Genomic DNA, 27,952 nt, shown 5'->3' with positions numbered 1-27,952 from the left:
GTTCAAACTGATTCTCAATCAGAATCTAAATAAAAAAGTAATAAGCGTTTGTGTCGCTATAAAAATAAATTAGGTAACAAAAACAAAACTAAATACAGGCCTAAATCCTTTTTGCTCACTGCATACAGGCCGGCGGATTTAGAAAATTCATCCACTGGGAATGTTTACATTCAGATGCTATTTAGGATGACTACATAGAAACCTAATTGTTAACATTATCAGAATGGTCAGTAGGCAATAAAGTGTTTCCATGGCTATTATGTCACTTGTGAAGTCTGCTAGGCTGATCATCCTCGTCTCTTTCCGGCTATGTTCAAGAATCACAAGCATTTAAAACTGACTAAAATTGAACATCACAGAGGGCTAAACCTAACCAATCTGATTGTGAAATGCTGCAAAAAGATTTGCCTCTCATCCGCACTTTCTGGTGCCCCACAAAATCCAGAACACAAGGTACACAAATCACAGAAACGTTCCTTTCTCTAACACAGCTTACATTAAGGATCATGTGCCTAAATAGATTTTGGGCTGCTGCCACTGGGAAGGATTTGAGCTGCAAGCAATTGCGGAAAAAGAGTAAAAGAAAAAAACGGTATAAAAACAATTAATAAAAATAAGAGTGACAGTGCAATAAGCTCCAGAACCGTGGGTCTATTTTTTGGGGTGGGGTGGCGCAGACAATACCATCACAAATGTTACTAGCATCTTTATAGATCCATTTCACTTCCAGAAGGAACATCTGCCAGATCAGTTACTAGAGCCGCCACTGTTTCATCACTTCATGATGCAGGTCTGTATTATTTAAAAGAATTCTCATACTTTTTAAATGAATAAATATCACAGCCAGGAGCAAATGTTCGGCCCAGGACAAAAATTAAAATAACTCTTATTTCTTAATAACGTAAGTACAACCAAACCTGACAAAGGGAGAGGTAAAATGTGACACAAGAGCAGTTTCTGATCCAAACAAGTGCAAAAACTAGGTGTGGGTGACATGAAGGAAGAAGGGTCAAGCACGGTCTGCTGCTGTTAGAGGACATGCATAGATCTGGATCATCCACATTCCTTCCATCAGCATGGTCTTCTATGAAGCCAGGTTCCCAAACACATGCAGAAAAGCATGAAGAACCACAGAAAATCACTGATTAGTATGATATCTCTATCAGCACACATACATACTTAGGGTGAATACACACACAGTAAAGTAAAGGAAACTAGTGAGTCAAAAAATGTATTAAGATTTTAATTTTTTTACATTTATTTTTTCCTTATTTTTTTTTAGTTTATGTTTTTTCGTTTATTGTTCGCGAGATGGCTACAACACCAGACGGAACAGCATACGCTTGAAACCTAAAGCCTGCGTGGGGCAATTTAGTTTTACGCCAATTTAAATGGTTTTCCTTGTCCAATCCATAACCCACCCCACCCGACACCTTCCAATTAAATTTAAAGTTAATAAATGTTTGTATTTCACTTGGATAAAACATGCTAGTCATGGTATAGCTGAACACTACACTCAGCCCACCATAACTAAAATTAAAAAAAAAATACTAATAACAGCCCAATCAGAAAAGCAAGCACTGTTTGTAGAGGCTGTAACAAGATTTAATGAAAAATCATGTGGCAGCAGCTGAGTCCAGGAGAACTATCAGAAACAGCTCTCCATCTGATACTAAAAACAAAAACAAACAAAAAAAAATTTAACTTTCAAAAGGTGTGCTCCATAGGGCGAAACTTACATTTGCCTTATGAAAACTGTGCAACTACTCAAGTCCGTTTCATCCGGAAGAGGTAGGGTTGGATGAGCAAGGTGAGCGACGGAAGGCACAGAGAGGGAAGGAAGGGGCAGGGAGAGAAGGAACACATTTTGCATCTTCAATTCCCCATTTGAATTGAGGTGGAAAGGCAACCGAGACACCCATCTGCGAAGCAGGCAAAAAATGCATCTTTCCCTTCCCCTCCACGCAGGCTAATTTGATTTCTCTCCTCCTCCAATTTCCACATTTCCATTAAGTAAATGTATTTTCATTTCACAGAAAGTTAGCTCCATTTTTTCTTTTGCTGCCAGGCAAATTCTTTCAACTTTTTTTTAATTATATTTTTGTTTCTTCTTTTTTTTCTTTTTTTCTTTATTTTTTAAATTTTTAAAATGAGTTCTTCAAGGAAACCAGTTTCCTCCCTCTTCACACGATGCCATACGGCCAGGCTGCAGCCATCTATTATCTCTTGTTTGCATCTTTATTTTTTTCTTTAGCATTCCTTCTTCACTCACAAGCAGTAACTTCACAGGATCGCCTTCTCGAAGCGAAGCGCTTCTCATTTTTCGATTAGCTTCTTTCCGCTTCGATTTTGGCATTACGCACTAGCGTGAGTGAAAGCCTTCATCCACAATGAAGTTTTCTGATTGTGGGATACTTTTTTGTCATTTTCACCTGTCTTCTGATAATAGACATTCCTATACAAGAGGGAAGGGAAAATAGTGTCAAACTTTGGACACATTTCTTAATTGTGACTTCAGTGATAGGCAATAAGTACAGGAATGCAGGAGTTCAACATTTAAGCCACCCAATTATTCATAGAAAAATTCATAGATCAAGTAGATGAAACTTCAACAATGTGCATGCTACAATGCTCTTGCTCAATGAAACATCTTAATTACATCACCTAACATACAAGTCTGGTAATATCTTAAGTGGCAGGCAAACACACTCTGAGCTCACTAACCGTTAAGTGCTAAAATTCCACCGAATTATCATCATTTATTTTTAACTTTTTCTAACATGCTCTCAAATCAACTGACACCAAGGCAAATTTAATCATAACATGCTAAGTAGAAACCATAAAATATATACTAGACCTTTAAAAAAGTCAGACTTTAGTGCTAAATCTTTTAAACTTTACGTCAAACATACTGCATGTCCTCTGATTGGTAAGTATCAGAAGAACAAGTAACTTACCTTTGGTAAAGCCTTTCCTGATAGAGACTTCGAGCCGCAGATTCCTCACCTCTGAATTATCTCCCAGGTGTCAGACTGGATCTGGAAATTTTTCGTGAGCAGTACCCATGCACGCTGGTAGGTGGTGTCGCTCAGCTTCTCGTGGTATTGCCGGCTGCCCCGGAAGTGACATATGCGTTGCCTATATAGGTGCCACCCCAGAGCGCTGATGTCACTGAGACTTTCGACGCTAGGAGCCACGAATAACACGGACCACTGGTGTGGAAAACTAGGGCCCTGAAATAGGAAATCCCTTTCCCAAGAAATCAGTTAGCGGAAGGGTGGGGAGGGGGGGGGAGGTTAAGGAATGTGCGGCTGGATGCACAAGTTACTTACCTTCGGTAACGATCTATCTGTAAGAGACATTAGTTAGTGATAGATTCCTTACCTTAGAATTATACCCAATCGTCAGACTGGATCCGGAAAGTTTTCGTCAGCAGTACCCCTGCGTGTCGGAAGGTGGTGTTGTGCGGCTCCGCGTCCGTCGTAGGCTTCATGATCGCTGGGATGACGTCGCGGCAGCTACTTAGACGCCGCCCTCACAGGCTGACGTCAGTTCTGTACACGACTTTCCACGCCAGTAACGCAGAGCCATGCAAGATACTGACCACTGGTGCATTGAAACAAGGGCCATGAAAGGGATGACCATAACCCTAGAAATCAGTTCGCAGAACGGGGAGGATGGGTGGGGCAGTAAGGAATCTATCACTAACTAATGTCTCTTACAGATATATCGTTACCGAAGGTAAGTAACTTGTGCATCTGAAAGAGACACGTTAGTGATAGAGTCCTTACCTTAAAATAGATATCCCAGCAACACCAACCCCTGTGGTGGGTCTACAAACCAAGATCACACTAGAAAGTCACAGAGAATAGAACGGCTAAAGAAGCCGTCTCTCCAGACTTGACTGTCAAGGCAATAATGCTTAGTAAAAGTGTGCAGCAAGGCCCACGTGGCTGCCTGACAGATGTCTTGCAGGGGGACACCATGTCCCAATGCAGTAGTAGCTGCTGTCGCCCTGGTAGAATGGGCACGCAACCCCACCGGAGGTTAATTTTTATCCAGAGAATAAACAGGCTTTTATACACAAGACGACCCAGCGGGAGATAGTCCACTTGTGTACAGCCCGGCTTTTCTTGGCGCCTACGTAGCCAACAAAGAGCTGGTCATCCACCCGGAACTGTTGTGTGCGATTCAGGTAAAATGAGAGCGCACATTTTGGGTCCGGACGGTGGAGCCTCTCTTCAAGGGTGCGGAGGCGGAAAGAAAGTGGGCAGGGTGATCGTTTGCCCGATGTGGAAGGCAGTAACAACCTTTGGCAAGAAGGAAGAACGAGTGCGGAGCACAACCTTGTCCGGATGAACAGACAGAAAAGGAGGTTTACAGGACAGAGCCTGGAGCTCACTCACGCGCCTAGCAGAGGTGATGGCAACCAGGAAAACAGTATTCAAAGTTAATAAACGAAGAGGACAGTTGTGCAGCGGCTCAAAGGGAGCGTACATCAAATAGGTAAGAACCAGATTCAAGTCCCACTGCGGCATCACAAAAGAGTAGGAGGGAAAAGGTGAGTAATGCCTTTGAAAAAAATCTACTTACAACAGGGGACTTGAAAAGAGAGGGCTGATCAGGGAGCCTGAGAAAAGGCCGAAATTGCTGAGAGGTAGCCCTTAATAGTGCCCAGAGCAGAGCCCTGCCGGGCCATAGAAAGAAGGAACAAAAGGACTTCTGAAAAAGGGGTAGAAAGGGGGGATCCATGCCACAAATTTGTTCCACCAGCAGGCGTATACCGATTTAGTGGAGGGACGCCTGGCTGCCAGAATGATATCACAGACTTCAGGAGGCAAGTCAAATGGAATCAACTGTCGCTGCTCAATCTCCACGCAAGGAGGTGGTGGCTGGACAGGTTCAGGTGGAGGACCGTCCCCTGCTGCTGCGACAGAAGATCCTCTCGAAGAGGCAGTCGGATCGGGGGATCCACGCTCATACTGAGTAGCTCGGGATACCAAACTCTTCGAGCCCAGTTCGGGGCCACAAGAATGACTTTGGCCCGGTCGCGTCTGATCTTCTTCAGCACTCTGGGTAGAAGTGGTATAGGTGGAAAGGCGTACAGAAACCCCACTCGTGACGAAAAGCGTTGCCGAGCAAGACCCGCCTTGGAAATTCCAACGTGCAGAACTGCTGACATTGCACGTTCTCTTCGGTGGCGAATAGATCTAACCAAGGCTCTCCCACTGTTGAAAGAGGCCTCGCGCCACCTCCGAGTGAAGACGCCATTCGTGATCCATCATGCACCTGCAGCTGAGTTAGCCCGCCCTGGCGTTCAAAGAACCTGCCAAGTGCTGAACCACCAAGGAAATGCCTTGACGTTCCAGTCATGTCCAGAGACGCAGAGCCTCCTGACACAGGGTCCACGACCCCACCCCGCCTTGCTTGTTGCAGTACCACATGGCGGTGGTGTTGTCTGTGAACACCTGCACTACTCTCCCCTTGACAGAGGGAAGGAATGCCTTCAGTGCAAGTAGGATCACCCGGAGCTAGAGAAGGTTGATATGGAATATGTAATGGATATTTGGCAGAAAATTGAGGGTACATTTGAATTAAATTTGATCCAAAACAACCCCAATACAAAGTTTTTAATGATACCAAGAGTACCCAAGAATAAAGGACCTATCAAGGGTATACTCGTAGGTATTTTTAATTAGAATCTGGTTCCCTGCTTAACCAGTACCCACTTATCTAAGAACTCCCATTATATCTGTGGTTGAGTCCGCCCGGAGAGTACCATCTTCTCTGGGTGTGGAGTAATCGCCTATGATGAAGCATGTCACTATTATGTGAGTGAGGCTTTTACTTCAATATCTTTGATATTCCATCTGACAGTTGGGTTTTGGAAGATTACTCCACCACAACGAATGATTATTATCTTCTACTTTTTCTAGAACAGTTGCTCATTGTAAAAAAAATTTAGGACGGGAGAACGCAACTGTGTCGTTTACTCTCTCACTCTCCATGTGTGATAAACAATGTTGATATGGAGCCTGGACTCCGCCGGAGACCAGAGGCCTCTGATCTCCGCCTCTCCCATGTGGCCGCCCCATCCAAGGAGGGACGCATTCGTCACCACTGTATGCTTCGGTTGGGGAATGGAGTGTTATCTGCCGCTGACCCAATGCTGGTTCGTGAGCCACCACTGCAACTGTCGTGCAGTACACTCCGAGATCTGGACGTACTCGGACAGGTTGCCCTGATGCTGCGCCCACTGGAACTTTAGGTCCCACTGCAGAGCACGCATATGACATCTGGCATTATTGGTCAGCAGGATGCAGGAGGCCCAGCAGCCTCAATGTCATCCTGACTGAAACCCAGGACATGGGCCAAAAGATCGGAATCATAGCCCGAATGTCCCGGACTCGCTGTTCGGGAGGATAAACCCGAAACTGAGCCGTGTCCAGTACCGCTCCGATGAAGAGGCACGTTGATGGAGAACCCCAGAAAATGCAGGATGTCGGCTGTAGTCTGGGGTGAGCCCGTCTTCAACTACCAGTCGTCTAGATAGGAGAAGACTGAAACCCATGATCTGCGCAGATGAGCTGCGACCACCGCCATCACTTTCGTTAACACCCGAGGGGCGCTGGTAAGGCCGAAAGGGAGCACGGTGAACTGAAAATGTTTGTGGCCTACCGCGAACCGTAGGCAACGCTGGTGGACCGGCAGGACGGGGATTTGAAAATGGGCGTCCTGCAAGTCCAACGCTACCATCCAGTCTTGCGGGTCTAGGGCAGACAAGACCTGAGCAAGTGTGAGCATCTTGAACTTCTCCTTCCGGGGGAAGCGATTGACGTTCCAAAGGTCTAAGATAGGACGCAAGCCCTTGTCCTTCTTTGGAACCAGTAAGTAGTGGGAGTAACAACCACGACCTACTTCTGGCGTCGAAACGCGCTTGATGGCCCGCATGGCCAGGAGGGCCGCATCTTCCTGCCGGAGAAGTGCCAAGTTATCCTCCGACATGCGGTGGTACTGAGGTGGCATAGCTGGAGGGGTAGTCTCGAAGGGGAGGGAGTAGCCCCTTCGGGCTATCTATAAAACCCACCTGTCCAAAGTGATGGTGCGCCAGTGGGGTAGGTGATGGCGAATCTTGCCGCCCACTGGCGTTTGGTGGGCCTGAAACACCGGACTAGGAAGGTTTGGAGGCAGTGGCAGCAGGGGAGGTGGTGGACTGACCCGCCCACTGGCCCTGTGACCCACCTCGGCGGGTCCCACATCCACGGCTGTACTGAGACTGTCGCTGCGCTGAGACTGTTGCTGCGCAGGCCTGTGGCTCTCAAACAAACGTGTTTGAGTGCCCCTTCCTTGGCCACGAAAGGAGCGATAATCAGAAGCCGAAGGAGTGCACGTGGCCGTAACCTGTGAGTCCTTAAAGCGCTTCAACGCACTACCAGCCTTATCCTTAAAAAGGTGAGTGCCATCAAAAGGCATGTCCATCAGAGTGTTCTGGACATCCCCTGAAAAGCCAGTTGTCCTCAGCCAGGCGTGACGGCGTAACGCCACCGACGTGGAAATCGGACTGCCCAGCGAGTCGGCGGTGTCAAGATCACAATGAATCGTGAACTTGGCTGCATATCTCCCTTCAGCCTTAGCCTGGGAGATAAGCGTCCAGGCCTCCTCCAGACACTGAGGCAGCACCTGCCCCACCGTATCCCACACAGTGGGAATAACGGCCCAAGAGGCATGCGGTGTTCACAGCCCGCAACCCTGAACTGGCAGAAGAGAAAATCTTCTTCCCAAACTACTCCAGTTTCTTGGATTCCCTGTCTGGAAGTGCGGAAGGGAATGCGCTTGGGCAAGCAGAAGCTTGTACAACCAATCTCTCAGGGGTAGGGTGCTGGGAGAGGAAGATGGGGTCGCCCAGAGTCGGGTGATGGCGTCTGGCCATGTTCCGGTCCACAGGAGCCCCTGTGTTGGGCGTGGACCCGGTGCCTTAAAGAACGTCCGTAAGTGCATCGAAGGGCAACAGCGGCTCCGCAGAGAAAGCCGAAGCACTTCTGTCAAGAGTTTAGTCCTGACGTACGAGTTACTTACCTTCGCTAACGATGTATCTGGTAGAGACGTTGTCTAGCCGCAGATTCCTTAACTTAGAATATCCCCTGGCGTCAGACTGGATCCAGAAAAAACTTTGCAGCAGCATCTCTGCAAACCGGCACCAAACGACCCCACCCTGACGTTGTCCACGTACGTGACGTGAGCGAGGTCATATAAGTCCCTCCCGGCGCGCTGACGTCAGTTTTCTTCGGAGAAACTTTTCCGCGGTGCCACCAATAAAAAAACTGAAAGTATGGGAACAGTGTGCGATGGATGAAAATCCGTGAATAAGGAGGATGGTGCAGTCGCCATTGTAAAGGGCTGTGAGAAAGAACCTCGCAAGCTAAGCGAAGATTCTTCCCTAGTGTAAGAAGGAAAGTACATCTCAACAGACAGAGATGGACTGTTAGTACCATGCAGAACCGTGCCGTCCAGCAAGAACGGAGTACAGAAAGAACAACAGTCCACTGCAGGAATGAAAAGTCTAGCACTGCCCCTGTAGTAACAGAGGTCTGAAACAGAGGCGAACAGAGCCCCAAACAAGACTACCGTAGAAGAGCCCAGAACCCTGAGCTAACAGAGAAGGCGGAAGACAGCAGGAGATGAATCTCCTGTTGAAGGACAATTGAAAAGGCCTTATTTTACAGATAAGAAACCTTGAGGGAGGCAACGGTAGAATTGCGACAGAAACCCCTGAGAGGGAGTCAGTGGTATTATGGCCAGTCTCAAAGGGATGCAACAATGTAAGCATATATGAGAGAAAAAACCTCTGCCAACTCTAACAGGGGGGTCAGCGGAGAACCCCACTTGGCAAGGCCCTCGCAGAACGGGGAGGCTGGGTGGACGTTAAGAAATCTGCGGCTAGACAACGTCTCTACCAGATACATCGTTACCGAAGGTAAGTAACTCGTACATCTGATAGAGACATCTAGCCGCAGATTCCTTAACTTAGAATAGATACCACAGCCATACCCCAAAGGGGAGGTGGGTCTGCTACAGATCAACAGACAGCACCAAGCATGGATCCAGCAACAGAGTGACGGATAAAGGTGGGGGGGGGGGGGGGGGGAGAAGGCTGTGGCGGAACAGCCCGACAGCATCCCAAGCAGCTCGGAAGAGCAGAAATACCGGGATGGGAGATATCCTAAAAATGCCAGAATGGTGCTACCCACACCTATATTAAAAAGGGGGCAGGTAAAATGGTTGAGCCAGAAAGAAGGACCACTCACGGCTTAATGGCGCACAATCTCGACACCGACTCAAGTTCAAAAGAACCAGAAAAGATGCAAGCTGAGCGTAACAGACTAGCCCATAGAAGGAAGGCTGAAGGCACAGGTGCCAAAAGCCCAAAAGCAAGAGCTAGAATCTGAGCAATGCGATAGGAATAGCCGGCGGGACAAGAAACATGCCAAGTGCACACCCAATCCCAAAAAGGGGAAAATAGCATCAATGTTAAACCCGCTGAAGCAGGTAGAAACACGCAGCAGGCAAACGGTCACAGAGACCTCAAAGTGGCTTACACAAAAAGCTTAAAAGTGAAGCCAAAGTGAGAAACAACCCACAATATCGACTTGCAGGTAGTAGTCAAGGACCACTGCCATCATAAGAGCTGTCCCGCTAGCATAGCGTTAACAATTGGAAAGAGCCTCAGAATCCAAGACCAAACAGTCCAGAAAAGGCATGTACAATGTGGAACACCAAAAAGGGAGCATTTGTCAAATTGGGAAATCACCCCAGTAAGTGGAAGCAAGGAGGAACCTATGGGCAACTTGCAACCACTCAGAAAATCTCCCCCACACATCGCAGCCCCAAAAAAAGGTGGCGATGTAGGAGAAATACCAAAGCAACCTGCACATATACATACATATATAAACATATAAAAATGTAGAGACAGAACAAGCCAGGAGCATGAACATGTCCATACCTGAGCATACCTAGTAAAGTAAGGGCAGGTAGGAGCCGTTATTGAAGAGGAGAGCAAGAAACCTCCCAAGGAGGTGGAACAGGCAACAGGCGGGATGACCATGGCGCAAGAAGATGGCACCAGGCAAAAACATAGAACGCCGTACAACGGATACCCAAGCGACGCATGGAGCCCACAGGATCTCCAGGCCCAGGTGAAATAAGCAAAACTATATAATAGCATACCAGTACCCCACACGGAGTATGCATACCCCTAAACAATGGGGAACACCTCTTTGGACAAAATGGGCCAAGCTAAAAAAGCGCAGTAACGAACCGAACCGGTGAACATGAGTTCCGAGCCGTATGACATTATCGAGCTGAGCCACCGGCTCAATACCACAGTCAGAGGACCAGACAGCAATGTGTAGAACACGGACCAACTGGCAGCCCAAAGCAAAACGCATCCAAGGGATTCCAATAAAAGAGTAATCACCCTTGACCACAGGAAAAGAAGACATAAGGCTCACAGCCCATGTAAAACACAGAGCGCAGCTAAAGGATGCGAAATTAAAGAGTACCACCAAGGAAGAAAGGCCTAAGCATACCTAAGTGGGAGGACAAAAGCCCGCAAGGAGCTGATGAATAGCCGACTCTGCGTGAGCATCAAAATGCAAAACCCCATCAAAGGATAAGTCAACCAGTCGCTCCTTGATATTTTCAGGGAAGACACTATCGTGTAATCAACGTCCCAAAGAATCCGCAGTATCTAAAGCTGAGCGGATTGTGAATTCGGCAAGCTCGCGGCCATCCCGGAGGAGATCAACCGAGCACCTTCAGAGGTGGCCGAAAGCAAAGACTCTGCAGAGTCCCACAGGGCAGAAGTAGCCCGTGCTAAAACACACACTCTATTCAAGGATCGTACGGCCGCACTACTGGAGGCAAAGACGTTCCTGCCCCATGACTCTAGCCATCAGGACTCTCGAGAGGGAGGAAGCATTGGAGGCGGCAGAGAGGTGAAAGCAGTCTGCAACACAAAGTCTTGCACATCAGGGTGTCCAAAAAGACAAACAGGATCATGCGGGGCTGGACGGTGGCGGCGCAAAACTGAACGAGCCACCGGAGCATCTGATGCCGCCGGACCCAGGTACCTAAAAGGGTATCATAAAGGGAAGCCTCAAAGGGTAGAAGTGGCTCCACAGTCTCGGACCCTCGATGAAAGACCTCAAGCAAGGGGTCAACAGATAAGGGGGCAGAAGGGGGTTGCACGCTCAAAATGCGGGTGGCCAATGAGACCACCCTCAAAAAAGCCACACCGGCCTCGGTAGCCCTCCGTGGAGGAGACAACAACTCATCAGCGGGGGAGGGTTGTAAACTGACCCTCCCCAGACAGTGCCAGACAGTGAGGGTGTGCCCAATGTTCCGCAGAAGGAAGTCCCATTGAAGAATGGGGATCCGGACGTGGGAGCTCCCGAGGAAGCTCAACAAATTCCAACGGGGGGGGGGGGGGGGGGGGGAAACAGTACATCCGGTGATGGTGGACGAGAAGACGGGGCCGAACTCCCTCCAGAGGCCTCTGGAGAAGAGTCCATAATTCTGCGCCAAAGCAATGCGAGTGGGCGCCAACCCCGCATCATTAGACCCCAACTCGGAGGCGCTGTGGGTCATAGAGGGAGACCCCGGCAGGCCGCGCCCTAACGACTCCACGTGGACCACAGTGGGGGACCCAACTGGGACGTGCACTAAACGGTACCACATCTCCGACGTCCCTGGGTGGTAGAGGCTCAATTGGCGCCGAGGGCGAACCCATTGGCGAGTCTGTCAGAGAGCCCACAAGAAGCGGAGGCCGCGAGGACGCCCCAGGGACGGGAGAGGGCCCAAGGGAGGCCTGCAAAGCTGCGGCATATGCCTCCATTTGGGCCAGTTGCCCCCACACCTGGAAAGGGCGAGTAGGGCGACTGCTGGGAGCGCACGTCCGGAACGTTCCAGGAACGAGAGCTGACAACAGAAGAAGAAGGGGAGGTCAAAGACCATAGCGTCAAGCGCCTTGACTTACCAAGTGGCGAACAGCGGACCAGACCACGGAGGCCGAACGACGGCAGGAGGGATCTGCTGTTGAAGCCGGGGGGCGAGACGACTCCGACCTGGACAACAGCGCCAAGAGAAGCTTCATATGGTGCTCGCGCAGAGACTTGGGCTTCAGGTGTTGGCAAGCCTCGCAGTTCGTGGAGTCATGGTGCTCGCCCAGACACCACATACAAATAAGATGTGGGTCCATCGCGGACATCTGTCGCGAACAGGAATTACAAGTTTTAAAGCCCAGACGCAAAGAGTCGACAAGACCTGAAAAGAAGCCAGAGGAGCCGCTCACTCCGGATCCGCCCGGAAAAGAAGGAAACTGACGTCACCACGCCGGGAGGAACTTATATGACCTCGCTGACGTCACGTACGTGGACTACGTCAGGGCGGGGTCGTGTGGCGCCGTCCCCCGGCAGGCAGAGGTGCTGCTGCAGCAAAGTTGTTTCCGGATTTGACGCCTGGTTATATTCTAAGTTAAGGAATCTACGGCTAGATGTCTATCAGATACCCACAGTAGGGAGCTTGAGGTGAAGAGCCTGGGCCGCCCTACGCAACACCACTGAATAAGTACCACCCTACTCCTTAGGCATGGTAGAAGGAGACCGTGTGCCAGGTTCTGAAGAAAAATGCAGGTCACCTGCGGCCTCCAAATCCTCTTCCCGGTCCTGGTCTAACTCGCATTGGGCTGTGAGAGGGTCTTCGGACCCCTCACAGTCCTCCGTAACCTGCTGGGCAGGCGGAAAAGAGGAGGAGGATGGAGAAAGGGATAGAAATTCCCCGTCGGAATGGGCGTCCATCGACACTGTTTCGGCACCGTTTCCATGTCGGGGTGGAAGCCGGGGACGTCGTCGTCCTGGGGAGCCGGCCGACGCGAGGGCGGCACCGTAGACGTCGATGTCAGTGAAGGTCTTACGAGGCCAACCAACATCGGCTGAGATCCATGCATGGATCCATGGAGGTTCTCGCGGTGCCGAGGCCGGAGCCGTCAACGAAGGGCGAGGGCCCCCAGTCGTGGCTGACAGAAATTCCTGTAGCTGGGCCGAAGTCGCTGACGGACCTGGGAAGGGCGGGTAGACCATCAGCAACTGCGTAGGCTCCAACGGAGCCGCAGGGGTGGCACCACCCACACCCTCAGCCGTGTCAGGCGACAGGCTAGGGGAAGGCGAAGAGTGACGTCGCTTCTTCAACTTCTTGTGCTTCGTCTTACCTGACCCCGAGAGCAAAGACTTTGATGAACGATGGTGGCGGCTCCGCGACCGGTCCCTCGACATCCCACGGGACCTTGAACGGCACGAGCCGACTCCCGGGCCTCAAGCCACTTTCGGGACCGCTCCCCCAAAGTTTTTGGAGCCATGGTCCGGCAGTCGGGGCACGACTCGGGGTCGTGGTCGCGCCCCACGCAGTAGAGACGCTCGCGGTGCGGGTCCATCACTGACATTGTGCGGGGACAAGCCTCGCAAGACTTGAAACCGGGCATCCCTATACACCAGGAGTCAAAGACTCAAAAGAATAGTGACAAAAAGTCCCCAAAAACTCTGTCAAAAATTGACTGGGGGTACCGCTCTCTCAGATCTGCGCTGGCTGGCGTGGAAAAAGAAAACTGAGGTCAGCGCGCGAGGGCGGCGTCTAAGTAGCTGCAGTGACGTTATCCTGGCGATCATGACGCCTACGACGGACACGGAGCCGCACAACACCACCTTCCGAGGCACAGGGGTACTGCTGACGAAAACTTTCCGGATCCAATCTGACGCCTGGGGGTAGTTCTAAGGTAAGGAATCTATCACTAATGTATCTCTTTCAGAAAGTCTCTACAAGATAAGGCATTCCCGAAGGTAAGTAACATGTTCATCTGATAGAGACAGTTGTCGTAGATTTCCCCAGACAATACCTACCCGGAAGAGGGTCTGCGAAACTATTTCACACCAAAAAATCCTGTAGGAATAAACAAGCAAAGTGCTCATCCCTATTAACCAGAGTGTCCAGGCAGTAGTGCTTTATGAACGAATGCAGAGAAGCACAAGCAGCCGCTTGGCAGATCAGGACTCCGCGTGCTAACGCAGTGGTCAGAGCCTTGGCTCTTGTGGAATGAGCATGCAAGCCCTTAAAGGGTTGCTTCTTGGCCAATGCCTAGCAGATTTTAATGCAGATCATTATCCATCAGGAGATAGTCCGTTTCTGCAGAGCCTTTCCCTTCTTTGCTCAGACATACCCCACTAGGAGTTTGTTGTCCACCCGGAATTCTTTTGTGCAGCCAAGGTAGAACGATAACGCTCTTTTTGTGCCCAGAATGTGGAGTCGCTCCTCATCCTGAGGTGAAGCGCAAAAAGTAGGCAGGGTGATGGACTGGCCCACATGAAAGGGAGTGAAAACTTTTGGCAGAAAGAAAGCCATTGTGCAAAGAACCAGCTCAACTGGGAAGATGTTCAGGCAGGGAGGCTTGGATGACAAAGCCTAAAGCTAGCTGACCCGCTAGGCAGAATGTTTTTCCCATCATGAAAGCCTTCTTGATGGTAAGCAGCCTGAGAGGACAATTGTGCAAGGTCTCAAAGGAAGCGCACATTACAAAAGTTAAGACCAGATTAAGGTCCCACTGAGGCATTATAAAGGGCAATGGTGGGAAAGTGTTTCAAACCATTCAAGAGCTTATTTAGAACAGGGGATTTGAAGAGGGGTGGCTAATCAAGCAACCACAGAAAGCCTGAGACGGAAGAAAGATAGTCCTTTAACCCCTTCCATACTCATGACGAGCTGGACTCGTCATGGCAAACAGTGGTCGTGTGCTCATGACGAGTCCAGCTCGTCATGAAACATCGCTTGGGAAATCCCTCTGGTGCGGGCACCAGAGGGATTCCCTTTATTCCAAAAGAGCCTCGGGAGCTGGGGAAGAGCTTCCACAGCTCCCGCGGCCCCACCCTGGTTTCCCTGAAATGACGATCGGCCCGCACGTCGCGCTGACGTCATTTCAGTGAAACCAAAACGAGCGAAGAGGCTCATTTCAGTTTCCCTTTCAACGTGCTCAGGGAGCTATCTCAGCCCCCTGAGCACGTAGAAAGACGGGAGGGGTATCGTTGGAAAGGGGAGAACCTACCCAGTGGATCCCTACTTGGGGATCGCCACAGGAGGGCGATCCCCAACCAGGGATCCACCCACTAGACACCAGGGAGGGGGGAGCAGCCCCTTGGGCAAGGGCCTTTGCACCCTCAATTTAATTTGGCAAAAGTAGTCTTTTGTTGGGGACAGATGGGGCAGTAGCCCCCACTCAGACCCCCCCGGGGAGGGGGGGGGGGGGGGGTGAAGAAGCCCACTAGACACCAGGGATTTTTTTAGAAAGTAAAAATAAGGGTGGGGGCTGCCCAAACCGGCATGCCCATGCCCATGCCCTCCCTCCCTGCAATCATTACAGTCTTTCTGCCCCCCCCCCCCCCCCCCCCCAGGGGCAGTTGGGGTATTGGCCCCTAATCTGCACCTTCGGGGGGACAGAAGGCCCACTAAACACTTTTTTGAAGTTTTTTTAGGGCAGGGGCTGTCCGTAACGGGCATGCCAATGCCCCCACCCACCCGCCACCATTACAGCCTTTCGGCCCCTCCCGTGGGGGAAGATGGGGCATTGGCCCCTAATCTGCCCCCTCGGGGGTGAAAAGCCCACTAGATACCAGGGATTTTTTTAGAAAGTAAAAATAAGGGTGGGGACCGCCCAAAACGGGCAAGCCCATGCCCCCACCCACCCGCCACCATTACAGCCTTTCTGCCCCACCCCGAGGGGCAGATGGGGCATTGGACCCTAATCTGCCCCCCCGCCCCCACCCAAAAGCCCACTTGACGCCAGGGATTTTTTTTCCCCACACGATTTCTTTTAGGGTGGGGCTGCCCGAAAAGGGCACGCCAATGCCCCCCGTCACCATTACAGCCTTTCTGCCCCCCCCTGGTGGTCAGGTGGGGACAGTAGCCCCCAATCTGCTCTGGGGGGGGGGGGGGGGGCGCAGAAAGCCCACTTGACGCCAGGGATTTTTTCTTTTGCACATTTGTTTTTAGGGTGGGGGCGGCGGAAACTGGCACGCCATTGCCCCCCCCCCCCCCGGGAGGCAGATGGGAACTGTAGACCCCAATTTGGTCCCCCTGGGGGCGCAGAAAGCCCACTAGAAACCATGGATTTTTTTGTTTTATTGGGGTAGAGGACGCCCAAAATGGGCATGACAATACCCCCATCCCACCCCCAGAGAAATTCCAGTGTCTTTGCCCCCCCCCCCCCCCCGGGAATATGGTGGCAATGGCCCCTGATCTGCCCCCTGGGGGGGGGGGGGCAGAAAGCCCACTAGGCGCCAGTGAGTACGCAGGCTTTTTTTATACATGGGGGCTGCCCAAAATGGTCCTGCCAATGCCCCCACCCCCACAAAAAAATAGCCAGTCTTTCTGCCCCGTTTGGGGGCATATCGGGACAACCCCCCCCTCCCCCGATTCCCCCCCCAGGGCAGCAAAAAGCCCACTAGGCTCCAACAATTTTTTAGCAATGTGCCTACCTGTGGATTTTGGGCCCTAGCGCAGCTGGCACGTAGGGAAACCTAGCAAACCTGTACATTTTTGAAAACTAGATTCCCAGGGGAGTCCAGGATGGGGTGACTTGACTGGCTCTCACCAGGTTCTGTTACCCACAATCCCTTGCAAACCTAAAACTTTGTAAAAAAAAAAAAAAAAAAATCCTCACATTTATGTGGTGGAAAGTTCTGGAATCTGCGTGGATCCACAAGATTCCACAAACCCCGCGTTCTCCAAAGTCTTCCGAGAAAAATGGTACCTCACTTGCATGGGTAGGCCTAGCGCTCGCGACAGAAAACGGCCCAAAATGCAATGTGGATACACCACATTTTCAAAGTGAAAACTGACCCCTTTTTTTTTTTTTGCAAATGTCCTATAATCCCCTGGGTGTCTAGTTTTCAAAAATGTGTGGGTTTGGTAGGATTCACTAGGTGCCGGCAGAGCTAGGGTTCAAAATCTACAGCTAGGCACTTTACCAAAAAAGGGTCATTTTTCACTGCGAAATCTAGGTGTGTCCACGTTGCGTTTTGCGATGTTTCCTGTCGCGGGCACTAGTCCGACCCACACGAGTGAGGTACCATGTGGAAATTTGTGGATCCATGCAGATTCCAGAACTTTCCACCACAGAAATGTGGGGAAAATGTTTTTTTGCCAATTTTTTAGGTTTGCAAGGGATTGTGGGTAACAGAACCTGGTGGGAGGCAGTCAAGTCACCCCATCCTGGATTCCCCTGGGTTTCTAGTTTTTAAAAATGTATTGGTTTGCTAGGTTTATCTAGCAACCGGCAGAGGTATGGTTCATAAAGTACAGCAAGGCACTTTGCCAAAAAAAGTCATTTTTCACTGCGAAACTGAGGTGTGTCCACATTGCGTTTTGCACCGTTTCCTGTCGCGGGCACTAGGCCGACCCACACAAGTGAGGTACCATTTTTCTGGGAAGACTTTGGGGAACGCGGGGTGGGTGGAAATTTGTGGATCCACGCAGATTCCAGAACTTTCCACCACAGAAATGTGGGGACAATGTGGTTTTTTTTGCCAATTATTTAGGTTTGCAAGGAATTCTGGGTAACAGAACCTGGTGGGAGGCAGTCAAGTCACCCCATCCTGGATTACCCTGGGTGTCTAGTTTTAAAAAAATGTATAGGTTTGCTAGGTTTCCCTAGGTGCCGGCAGAGCTATGGTTCAAAAACTACAGCTAGGCACCTTGCCAAAAAAGGCTAATTTTTCACAGCGAAATGGAGGTGTGACCACGTTGCATTTTGCGCAGTTTCCTGTCGCGGGCAGTAGGTCGACCCACACAAGTGAGGTACCATTTTTATCGGGAGACTTAGGGTAATTGAGGTTTGTAAAGCAACTGTTATTACCTATTGACTTTCGATGCATTTCTGCCTTCCAAATGAAGGACATTCTCATGCTAGTATGAGTATTCCCAATTTCGAAAATGTACAAATATCTACTGTTTCTAAACTCAATAATTTTTTCCCATTTCAGAAATACATAGGTGTCTTTCATACCGATTTTTCCATGTATACATTTTCCCACAATAATTGATATATACCCGGAACATAATAAAAAGACATTGAAAATTGCTGCTCAGTTTTTGACTCTGGGTTCGTCGAGTTCTTGGTGAACCGACAAGTCCTATATATCTCCACAACCAGAAAGGTCTAGCGGATGTAACGGTATATTGCTTTCAAGGAGCCGACATAATTAGAATAAGTTACAAGTGAAAACGTTGACACAAAAGGCTGTTTTTTTCAACTAATTTTCAATTTTTCCTATATTTAACTGTTAGTTTCTATAAAGAATCCTTGATGGATCTACAAAAATGACCCCTTGCTGAATTTAGAATGTCAACTTTTCAAAAATGTATAGCTTTCCAGGATTCACTATTGCTTTCAAACCCATTTCTCCCATTAACTGGAAGGAGGTTGAAAGCACAAAAAAATAGCAAAAATCTGCTATGTCCCAGGAAAATGCCAAAACTGTGTAAAAAATGTTGGTTTTCTGACAAAAGTCTGTCATTCCCTAAAAGCTGGGAAAATGGTGATTTCAGCCCCCTTAAACCTTTTTTTGATACCATTTGCAGGGAAAAACCCAGACGCTTTCATTTGCAGCCCTTTTTTTTTCTCCAATGTTTCCCCCCAAAAAACCCCAAAAATGTGCTGTATTTTGGCTCATTTCTGGGACCCCCTCCAGGGAATCCACAAACCCTGGGTACCTTTACAATCCCCATGAAGAAAAGGACGCAAATTTGGCGTGGATACCCTATGTCAAAACGTTACAGGGGCCTAAGCGCGCACTACCCCCAAATAGCCAAAAAAAGGCTCAGCACAGGGAGGGAAAAGGCCTAGCAGCGAAGGGGTTAAGGTGCCCAGAGCAGCGGCCAGCTGGGCAAGAGAAAGGATAAAGAGAAGGACCTAAGACAGGGGAGCAGAAAAAGGGTCAATCTGTTTTTCTGCGCACCATGTGACAAACTTGCCCCAACGGCAGGCGTATACAGTCTTGATGGGAGGGATGCCTGTCAGGCAAGATAACAGTGCAGACTTCGGACGGAAGGTCGAAAGCTGTCAACTGTTGCCACCTAATCTCCACACATGAAGGCGGAGCATTGAGAGGTTCAGGTGAAGGACCCTCCCATGCTGCTGTGACAGAAAATTGTCCCGAAGTGGCATCCTGATCGGCGGACCGATTGCCATGCTGAACAGCTCAGGATACCAAACTTTCCGGGCCCAGGCCAGAGCCACTAGAATGATTTTAGGCCAGTCGTTCCCATCTTCCTGAGAACTCTAGGCAGGAGTATGGGTGGAAAGACTTAAAGGAGGCCTGAGCTCCACTCAAGACAAAAAGCGTCTCTGTACGAGAGCCACCTTGGAATCTCCAGTGCGCAGAACTGCTGACACGGCACGATCGACAGTGGCAAACAGATCTAACCAAGGCTCTCACTACAGCCAAAAAAGACTGTGCATCATCTCCGGATTGAGAGCCATTCGCGATACGCTAGGAACCTTTGGCTGAGTTAGTCTACCCTGGAATTCAGAGAGCCTGCCAGGTGTTGAACCACCAGCGAAATGCCCTGACGTGACAGCCATCTCCAGAGATGCCGGGTCTCTTGACAGATGGTCCACGACCCTACCCTATCCTGTTTGTTGCAGTACCACATGGCGGTCAAGTTGGCTGAAAACCTGCACTAGCCTTCCCTTGATGGAGGGCACAATAGCTTTTAATGCCAGCCGGATCGCCTCAACCTCAAGACGGTTGACAGGGAGTCCAGATTCCGCCGGAGTCCAGAGACCTCTGATCTCCACCTATCACAGATGGCTGCACCCATCCCAAGAGTGACACATCGGTCACTGTTGTCAGACCTGGTTGGGAAGGGAAGGGGTCTGGCCCAGACCCAATCGTGGTTCTTTAACCACCACTGCAGATCTTTTGCAGATCCCTACGAGCTCTGGACCATGTCGAAGAGATTCCCCTGATGCTGCTCCCACTGGAACTTCAGGTCTGGCTGCAGAGCCTGCATATGCCAGCGGGCATGTGTCAAAAGCAGGATGCAGGAGGCCATGAGACTCAGCAGCCTCAGAGTCAGTCGCACCAAAATAGGATAGAGGCTGAAACATCAGTATCACTGCCTGAATATCCTGGACTTGAAATTCTGGAGGATAGGCTGGAAACAGCACCGCATCCAGAATGGTTCAGATGAAAGGGAACGTCCGAGTGTGAGTCAGGTGTGACGGTCATTTTTATACTGAACCCCAGCAAGTGAAGAAGGTTCCCCATAGTCTGGAGGTGGCAGACAGCCTGGGGTGAGTTGCCTTCAACATCCAGTCATCGAAAAAGGGGATGACTGGCACCCATGACTGCCGCAGATGAGCTACAACCATTGCCATCACCTTGGTAAACACCTAAGGGGCGCTGGTAAAACCAAAAGGAAGCAAGGCGAACTGAAAGAGCTCGTAGCCCACAGCGAACTGTATATAATGCCTGTGGGCAGGCAGTACGGGAATGTGGAACTAAGCGTCTTGCAAGTCCAATGCTACCATCCAGTCCAGGGTCCAGAACAAACAGGACTTGAGCGAGCGTGAGCATTTTGAAATTAACCTTCTTGAGGAAGAAAATGAGAGGGCGCAGGTCTAGACTAAGACAAAAGTCTATGATCTTTTTTGGCACCAGAAAGTAGCAGGGAATAACAACTACGAAGTACTTCTGGCATCTCTACTCTATAGCTCTCTTGGCCATGAGAGTCGTTGCTTCCTGGCAGAGCAAGGACAGATGGTCCTCCATTCGCCTGTCAAAAGTGGGTGGCATGGGTGAAGGAGTAGTCACGAACAGGAGGAATTAGCCCCTTCAGACAATATTTAGAATCCAGCGGTCTGATGCTTTAGACCTCCAGCAGGGCAGGTGATGGCGTATACTGCCTTCCACTGAGTGCCTATGATGGTAACAGGGTAAACTAAAGGTGGTGTACTGGCCTGACCTCTGGCTTCCTGATGCCATTGGGTCTGTTGATACTGTGCCCTCGGCCACGCAGAGGCTGGGAAGCTTGCACGCTCTGGTGGAAGGGCAGGTAAAGACCCGGCTGAAAGCCCCTTGCATAGCCTTGAAATGCGCACTGGCGTTGGTAAGGGGTTATGGAAAGACCCAAGAACATGGCCGTAGATCTGCTATCCTTGAAGCGCTCCAGCACTGAGTCTACCTTGTCTCCAAAGAGACAGAGGCGATCAAAGCGCATTGTCAATAGCGATTCTTGAACATCGCCAGAAAATCAAGTTGTGTTCAGCCAGGCGTAGCGCAGTAAGGCCACCAATGAAGACACTGCTCTGCCCAGCGAGTCGGTTGAGTCCAGCCCACATCGAATTGTGAATTTAGCTGCATCTTTCTGATCAGCCGTTGCTTAAGAGAGTATGGCCAGAGCCTCCTCCGGGACCATGGGCAGCACCTGTGCAACTGAATCCCACAAGGAATGGGAGTAACGGACTAAGGCATGCAGTGTTCACCGACATGCAGCGCCAGGCTGGTGGAAGAAAACATTTTCTTTCCAGCCTCTTGGATTCCCGGTCGGTTGGAGTGGTAGGGAATGCGCCAGGATTTACATGGGTGGTGGAGGCTTGGACCACCAAGCTCTCCCAGGTAGGGTGCTGTGTAAGGGAATTGGGTCCCCTGGGGCAGGGCAGTGGCGGTTGGCAGTTGTCCTGTTCACAGGAGCCCCTGTGCAAGGTTTGGACCAAGTCGCCACCAACGTCCATGAGGGCTTCATTAAATGGGAGAAGAGGTTCGCAAGGGGTCACTCCAGGCTAAAGCACCTCCAATATGACAGTCTTGACTGCAACTGAGGGTAGGCTAAGGTTCAGAGCCTCAGCCACCCTTACCACCACCATAGCAAACTAAGCCTTCTCTGCAGCCTGATAGGGAGAGAGAGCATGCCAGTATCTAGAGAGATGTCCACTCTGCTGGCGTCTGCTAATTTCTCACAACAGTCCATGTTGGGGTCTAGGGGCTGGTATTCTTAAGGGTCCAATGACCCCCTCCTAAACCTCCTCGAGTCCCAGTTCATAAGAATACAGCTCAGGGTCTGGCCTGGAAAGCATTGTGCCGTAGTTGGACAACGCTCCTCTGGCGAATGGGGGAGGAGCTGGAAGCGTGGACATTAGAACCGGCAGTGCTCCCAGAGCTGAGGTAGGTCTGAATGGTACAGCGGGCTCTGGTTCGGATCCATCCGTGGATCCCAGGAAACCGACTGGAGCCGGGGAGGAACCAACGGCATAGCACCAGTGGGGGCCCATCCCGAATCCACGGGCCTGAAGGTGCACCAGCAGGAACAGGCCACCCAAATATGAGGCGCATGGCCTCAGAGTTGGGCGGGGGTCGCTTCAGCTCTCGGAAACTCAGGGAGGTGCAAAGCTGGCCCAGGCATAGGTTCAACTGCAGAGCCAGGTCTCGAATGACTATGCCCCCTCATCGGATGGGGCAAATTCGAAGACCTCTTAGACTTATTACTCTTCTTTCATTTGTGGGACTTACCAGAAGACAACTTGGAGTGGGACCAAGATCTTGGGCTCCCATCTCAGGACCTTCCTCCTGACAGGGATTGAGACGGTCACGGCATCACACATTGGGCGGCAAAGCTTGAGGAAGCCCTGCCTCAAGGCCTTGGGGTGCAAGGCACGGCAGTCGACGCAGGTCTTCGCGTCGTAGTCACACTTGAGGCACCAGAGGCAAAGGTATGGGCTTGTCACCATCATCTGCTAATAAGAGGCGCAACAGGGTTTGAAGCCGGCATTCCCAGTTGACATTCTGCCACACCAGGAGAACATTTTAAAAGACTTCAACAAAAAGTCAAAAAAGGTCAGTCAAAAATTGACTGGGGGTAGCTCTCTCCGGATCTGGGCTGACTTGTGTGGAAAGAAAAGAACTGACGCAAGAGCGCTGGGGTGGTGACTATATAGGCATCGTGCATGTCACTTCCAGAGCAGACGACGACACGTGGCGCCAAAACAATGACACCCACAGGCGCTAGGGCTACTGCTCACAAAAACTTTCCTGATTCAGTCTGACACGAGGGGATAATTCTAAGGCAAGGAAACTGCGGCTAAAAGTTTGTCAGATCAGGTGCACTGCACTTTGAGGGAAAAGAAGCTCAAAGTGGCGGGGCGCACTGGCTTGTTCTGCCTTCACTATTCCCCCCATTCCTTTCACAATCAGACTATCTCTGCAAGAGGATGCACAAAAAGGCAGAGAACAACTCATGGGAATGGAAGATGGACTCTATCCGAGTGTCCAAGAATAGAGGAACTATTTACTTGTAATGGCATTCTCCAATACCTGTATCGTTTACAGAAAAACACTTTTATATGAATATCCCCATCACAGACTAGAAACCCTCTGTACAACTCCAATAATAAGGATAAGTTACTTTTGGTAACAATCTTTCTGGTGGATACTCTTATCTAACTGCAAATTCTCACCTTACAATATTCACCTAGGCCCCAGACTGGATTCAGAGAACTTTCACCAGCAATGCTCTTGTGTACTGCTAGGTGGAACGTTGTGGCTGTGTTGACCCCGTTCTACCTCAGCAGTGACATAGTGGAACCCCATATAAGTGCTAACTGTGTGCTGATGACAGTTACTTGCTTTCCTCTCTCCACGCCACTGAGCCAGAGAGTGAATACTTGGTAGGGCAAGTGTACAGCTTTATCACTTAGGACATTTTCAGATTTTAAAACAAAGCCCTTTGCAGGAAGAGGAAGGAGGTCAGTGAGAAATCAGGACCAGAAAGAGTGTTACCGAAGGTAAGTAACTTGTTCTTCTGATGTATACTTCTACCTGCAGATTCCTAACCTTCCAGTAGGTACCAAAGCAGTACCATCCCCGGTGGTGGGTCTGAGCATTGGACTCAACAAAATGTCTTGCAGGACTAAAAGGGCGAAGTGTCCTCACTGCTGGAGCTAGCTGTCAAGGCAATAGTGTTTTGTGTACATACGGACGGATGCTCATGTCGCAGCATGGCAGATGCCAATAATAGGCACTGCGGGTGGCAATGCAGTGGTAGCAGCCTTGGCCCAGGTGAAATGGGCTCTCAGTTCTACAGGCGGCTGCTTTTTTCCAATGTGTGTAACAGATCTTAATCCAGAGGACTATCCATCTCAGCAGGGTTACCTCTTGCACAGCCTTCCCTTTCACTGCCACAGAGAACCCCACAAAAAGCAGTGTGTCCACACACTGTTCCTTTAAACAATCAATACAAAAGCTTAAAGCCTTATAGTCGTCCAGTTGATAAAACCCAAACTTTTAAGAGGAACACCTGCAGAGTAATGATTTGCCCAACATGAAAGGGAGTCACAACTTTTGGCAAGAATGCTACCCGAATCCTCAAAATCAACTTATCCGGGAAAACAGTCATATAGGCCGGGTGCAATGCCAGTGCTTGAAATTCACGCAATTCAAAATGAGGAAGACTTGTCACCTTTAATAGTGCTTACTGGCAGGGCTTGCTGGACCAAATAGAAAATAAATAAAACAACATCTGACACCTTCACTTGTAAACGGTCAGCTGCGTGAATACCACACCAGGACACAAATCTGTTGCAGTGCCCCACCTTAAATGGAATTTGTGGAAGGGAGCCTGGGGAAAGGAGGACTTCCACAACTTCAGGCAGCAGATCAAACGTAGTCCTCTGCCGCAGCTTCATACATGGAGGTGTAGATGACGACGGATGGCTCAGCCCTGCTGCAGCAACTGAACATCCCCTTGAAGTGGTAGCCTGATCAGAGGACAGATGTTTATGCCCTGACACTCCGGCTACTACTCTCCTAGCTCAATTCGGGGTGGCCAGGTTGACTTGAGCCCCTTCAATTTTAGACCTTTGTCTTAACTCTGGGTGGGAAGGCTTAAGTCTAACGTTACACATGCGGTAACTCCAACCTGCTAATCTTTTGACACGGTGTTCTTGACTGACGTAAAATGCCCTGCACTACGTTGGGATGTAAACAACTGATCTCATCCGCTCTTGCAATCAAGGACCCTACCAGGAAGTTGACCAACAGGAAAATGACCAGATTCTTCAACAAACTGCCAAGCTGCAGAGGCTCTTGGGACAAGACCCAAGTTTACCCTGCCTGTTGCAGTATCACATGGCGGTGGTGTGGTCTATGAGAACGTGCACCAGCCTCTCCTTAATGGACGGCAGGAAGGCCTTCTTGGCCACATGAATGGCCCTAAATTCCAACAGACTTGTATGAAGCCTGGTTTCAGTCTGAAACCAAAGTCTTCTGATCAGCACCTCCCCGGGATTACCTCATTAGCCTAGCAGGGATGTGTTTATCACTACTTTCAGCTCTGGGTGTGGAAAGGAAAGGTGTCGGTTACTGGACCAATTGCATTGAGCAGCCACCACTGAAGATTGTGAGCTGTGTCCTCCGAGATCAGGATGACATCCGTCATATTTCCATTATGCTATGCCCACTGGAACTTCAGTTTCCACTGCACAGCCTGTGTCAACTGGCATAATCAACTAGGACGATGCAGGAGGCTAAGAGGCCAGGAAGCCTCAAAACTGTTCTCACAGAGATTCAGGACTGAGGCTGAAACATCAGGATCATAACTCGAATGTTTGACTCACTGCGGTGAAGGGAAGGCTCTGAATTGCACAGCATCTAGGATAACTCCAATGAATAGGAGCCACTGCAAATAAGTCTCGCCTCTTGAGGAGCGGGGGTGGGCGGGGGTTAGAGTGCTGAATGCTGCTCCCACATAGGATGGTATGCAACACCAAGGGAAAATTGAAGATACTTAGTGACTATTACCACAGGGGAATGGGACTGGGAGAACTGACGCCTGACCCATGTTCACACCTTGAAAGGACTGGGGTAACTACTGTACTGGCTGGGGAGACTGTCTTTGACTATATGCCAGCTCTCTGGAGTAATTTCTGAACTTTTTAAAATGATGTGGGCATTGCTTGGCAGGGTGGAAGATACCCAAGGAGCGTACAGTGGCTCCAAGGCCGAATCTGCTATTTTTGTTTACCCGAAACTCTTGAGCCATCAAAGGGCATATCCAGTAAAGAGGCTTGTACATCCTCCGAAAATCCTGTGAAACGCATCCACACGTGTAAGCGAAACAACGCTGGTATTAACTGCCCTTCCCAGGCAATCAGTAGTAACTAGACCAGCACAAATCATATATATATATTTTTACATATCTTTAATGAGCGGCTTGTAATCATAAAACATACAACGCCCCAGCATTAGGGCTGAACGGATCATCTGTGTCCAATGTATCAGCACAAGCCATTTTTCATGTCAAAAGAATAACCTGCAGCAAACAAACCCTCCTCCCTCACCTCCCCAATACAGGCACTAATACACAAGCTTAATACTCCTGGTTATAGTTCACTGTGGCACGACATTGCTCTGTAACAACCCCATCTCTTCCAACACCTATAGGAAGCTCGTTATTTCAAGAATCATTTAAAGTCTGGATTCCCAAGGAGGTACTCCGTTAGGGGGGCCCAAAAGTCATTAGGGCGCAAGGCCTCAGGCAGCCCCTTTGTGTTAATTTCCAACTGTTCCCTACAGTAAAGCAAATCACAGATCCATCTCTTAACAGTCCGAACAGTTTTAGCACCCAAACACTGTCACAGCCCGCTTGGCTAATAAGGTGGAAATGGCTATCAGCCGCCTATTACAGGGCTTGAGCTTCTGGACCCAGCCCAGCAGATATATAGCAGGCATACATTCTACGGTTTCCATGACAACATCTGTAAGTACTTGCGTGACCGTCCCCCAAAAATCATATATACTAGCGCAGTTCCAGGCTAGGTGCATACAATCCACATCAGCCTGCCCACAGCGCAAGCAGCATGCACTTTTGCGCCAACCAAACCTTCGTAATTGAAGCAGTGTATAATAGAGCTGATGTAAGTATTTAAAATGGATTATACGGAGATTGCAGTTCGCCGTCAACCGCCCACACATCACATATTTGATTGGGTCTTGTCCATCATGAATTGTCAGAGCCAAACACGTCCCTAAGATCTAGGGGACCCATGTGTGTAGCGACACAATAAATATACAGCATTTACAGATCGCAATACTGGACTGGCAGAGGAGAACACCCATTTGCTAAATGCCTCAATCCTCTTAGACGTCCTATTCAGAGGCGCTGTGGGGAATTAACTATTGTTCACCTTAATGAGTCAAGCCTGACCAACAACGCTCCCTGGAGTATAATGTTTCGTAAGAAAGTCAGGGTCACCAGCAGTAAGTCTGACCTATGGCCGTGTGTCTATTTACCAATGGGCAGCAACAATGCTCTGACCATGTGCCCATCAAGGTATTAATGAGGGCCTTATTAAAGAGACCAAGGGCTCAGAAGTGTCTCGCCTAGGCTGCAACATTTCTTTAAGTACGTTAGTTTTGGTCTCAACTGAAGCCAGCTGCAAATCCAGGACCTCATCTGCCAATTTTGGGGAGCAAATCTGGTCCAGTGGTCCAGACCATTGAGGCAAAACAATTATTAACAGCTGAATTATCTAATCTAAAGCCAATTGGTTAAACGGGTAACATTGTTTTTGTCTCAGCCTTTAAAAAAGATTGCAATACAGGACCTGCTAACACATTAAAGCTTACAACAATCACAACCACAAAAATAAAATGGCAAAAAAGAACAAGAATAACATGCTGCTTAAAAGTAGTGGTTATATGATGCCAATTAACATTTTAAATTATATATTTGCAATAGAAACGTAAGGGTACCCATTGGACATTTATGCACATCACAGGCAAAGCAGATTATCATTAGTGCAAGGAAACAGCAGTATTGGTGTTGAAATACTGTGTTCCGTTTTTTTTCCTTATAA

The 27,952-nt window shown here is 49.5% G+C and overlaps 1 protein-coding gene across 3 annotated transcripts in view; it reads right to left on the bottom strand.

Moving 5' to 3' along the window:
• Window positions 1–1,228: 1,228 nt before the first annotated feature.
• Window positions 1,229–27,952, bottom strand: part of TNPO3 (transportin 3) — a 1,119,313-nt gene continuing 1,092,589 nt past the window's right edge. For all 3 annotated transcript variants that reach the window (XM_085653697.1, XM_085653695.1, XM_085653696.1), the window contains exon 23: window positions 1,229–2,455. The gene's annotated coding sequence lies outside the window, so the exon portion shown is untranslated. The remainder of the gene's footprint in view (window positions 2,456–27,952) is intronic.

This window comes from Triturus cristatus, chromosome 4_1 (genome assembly GCF_964204655.1).
Source record: "Triturus cristatus chromosome 4_1, aTriCri1.1, whole genome shotgun sequence".
NCBI classification, from domain to species: domain Eukaryota; kingdom Metazoa; phylum Chordata; class Amphibia; order Caudata; family Salamandridae; genus Triturus; species Triturus cristatus.
This window is presented reverse-complemented; position numbering and strand designations above follow the sequence as displayed.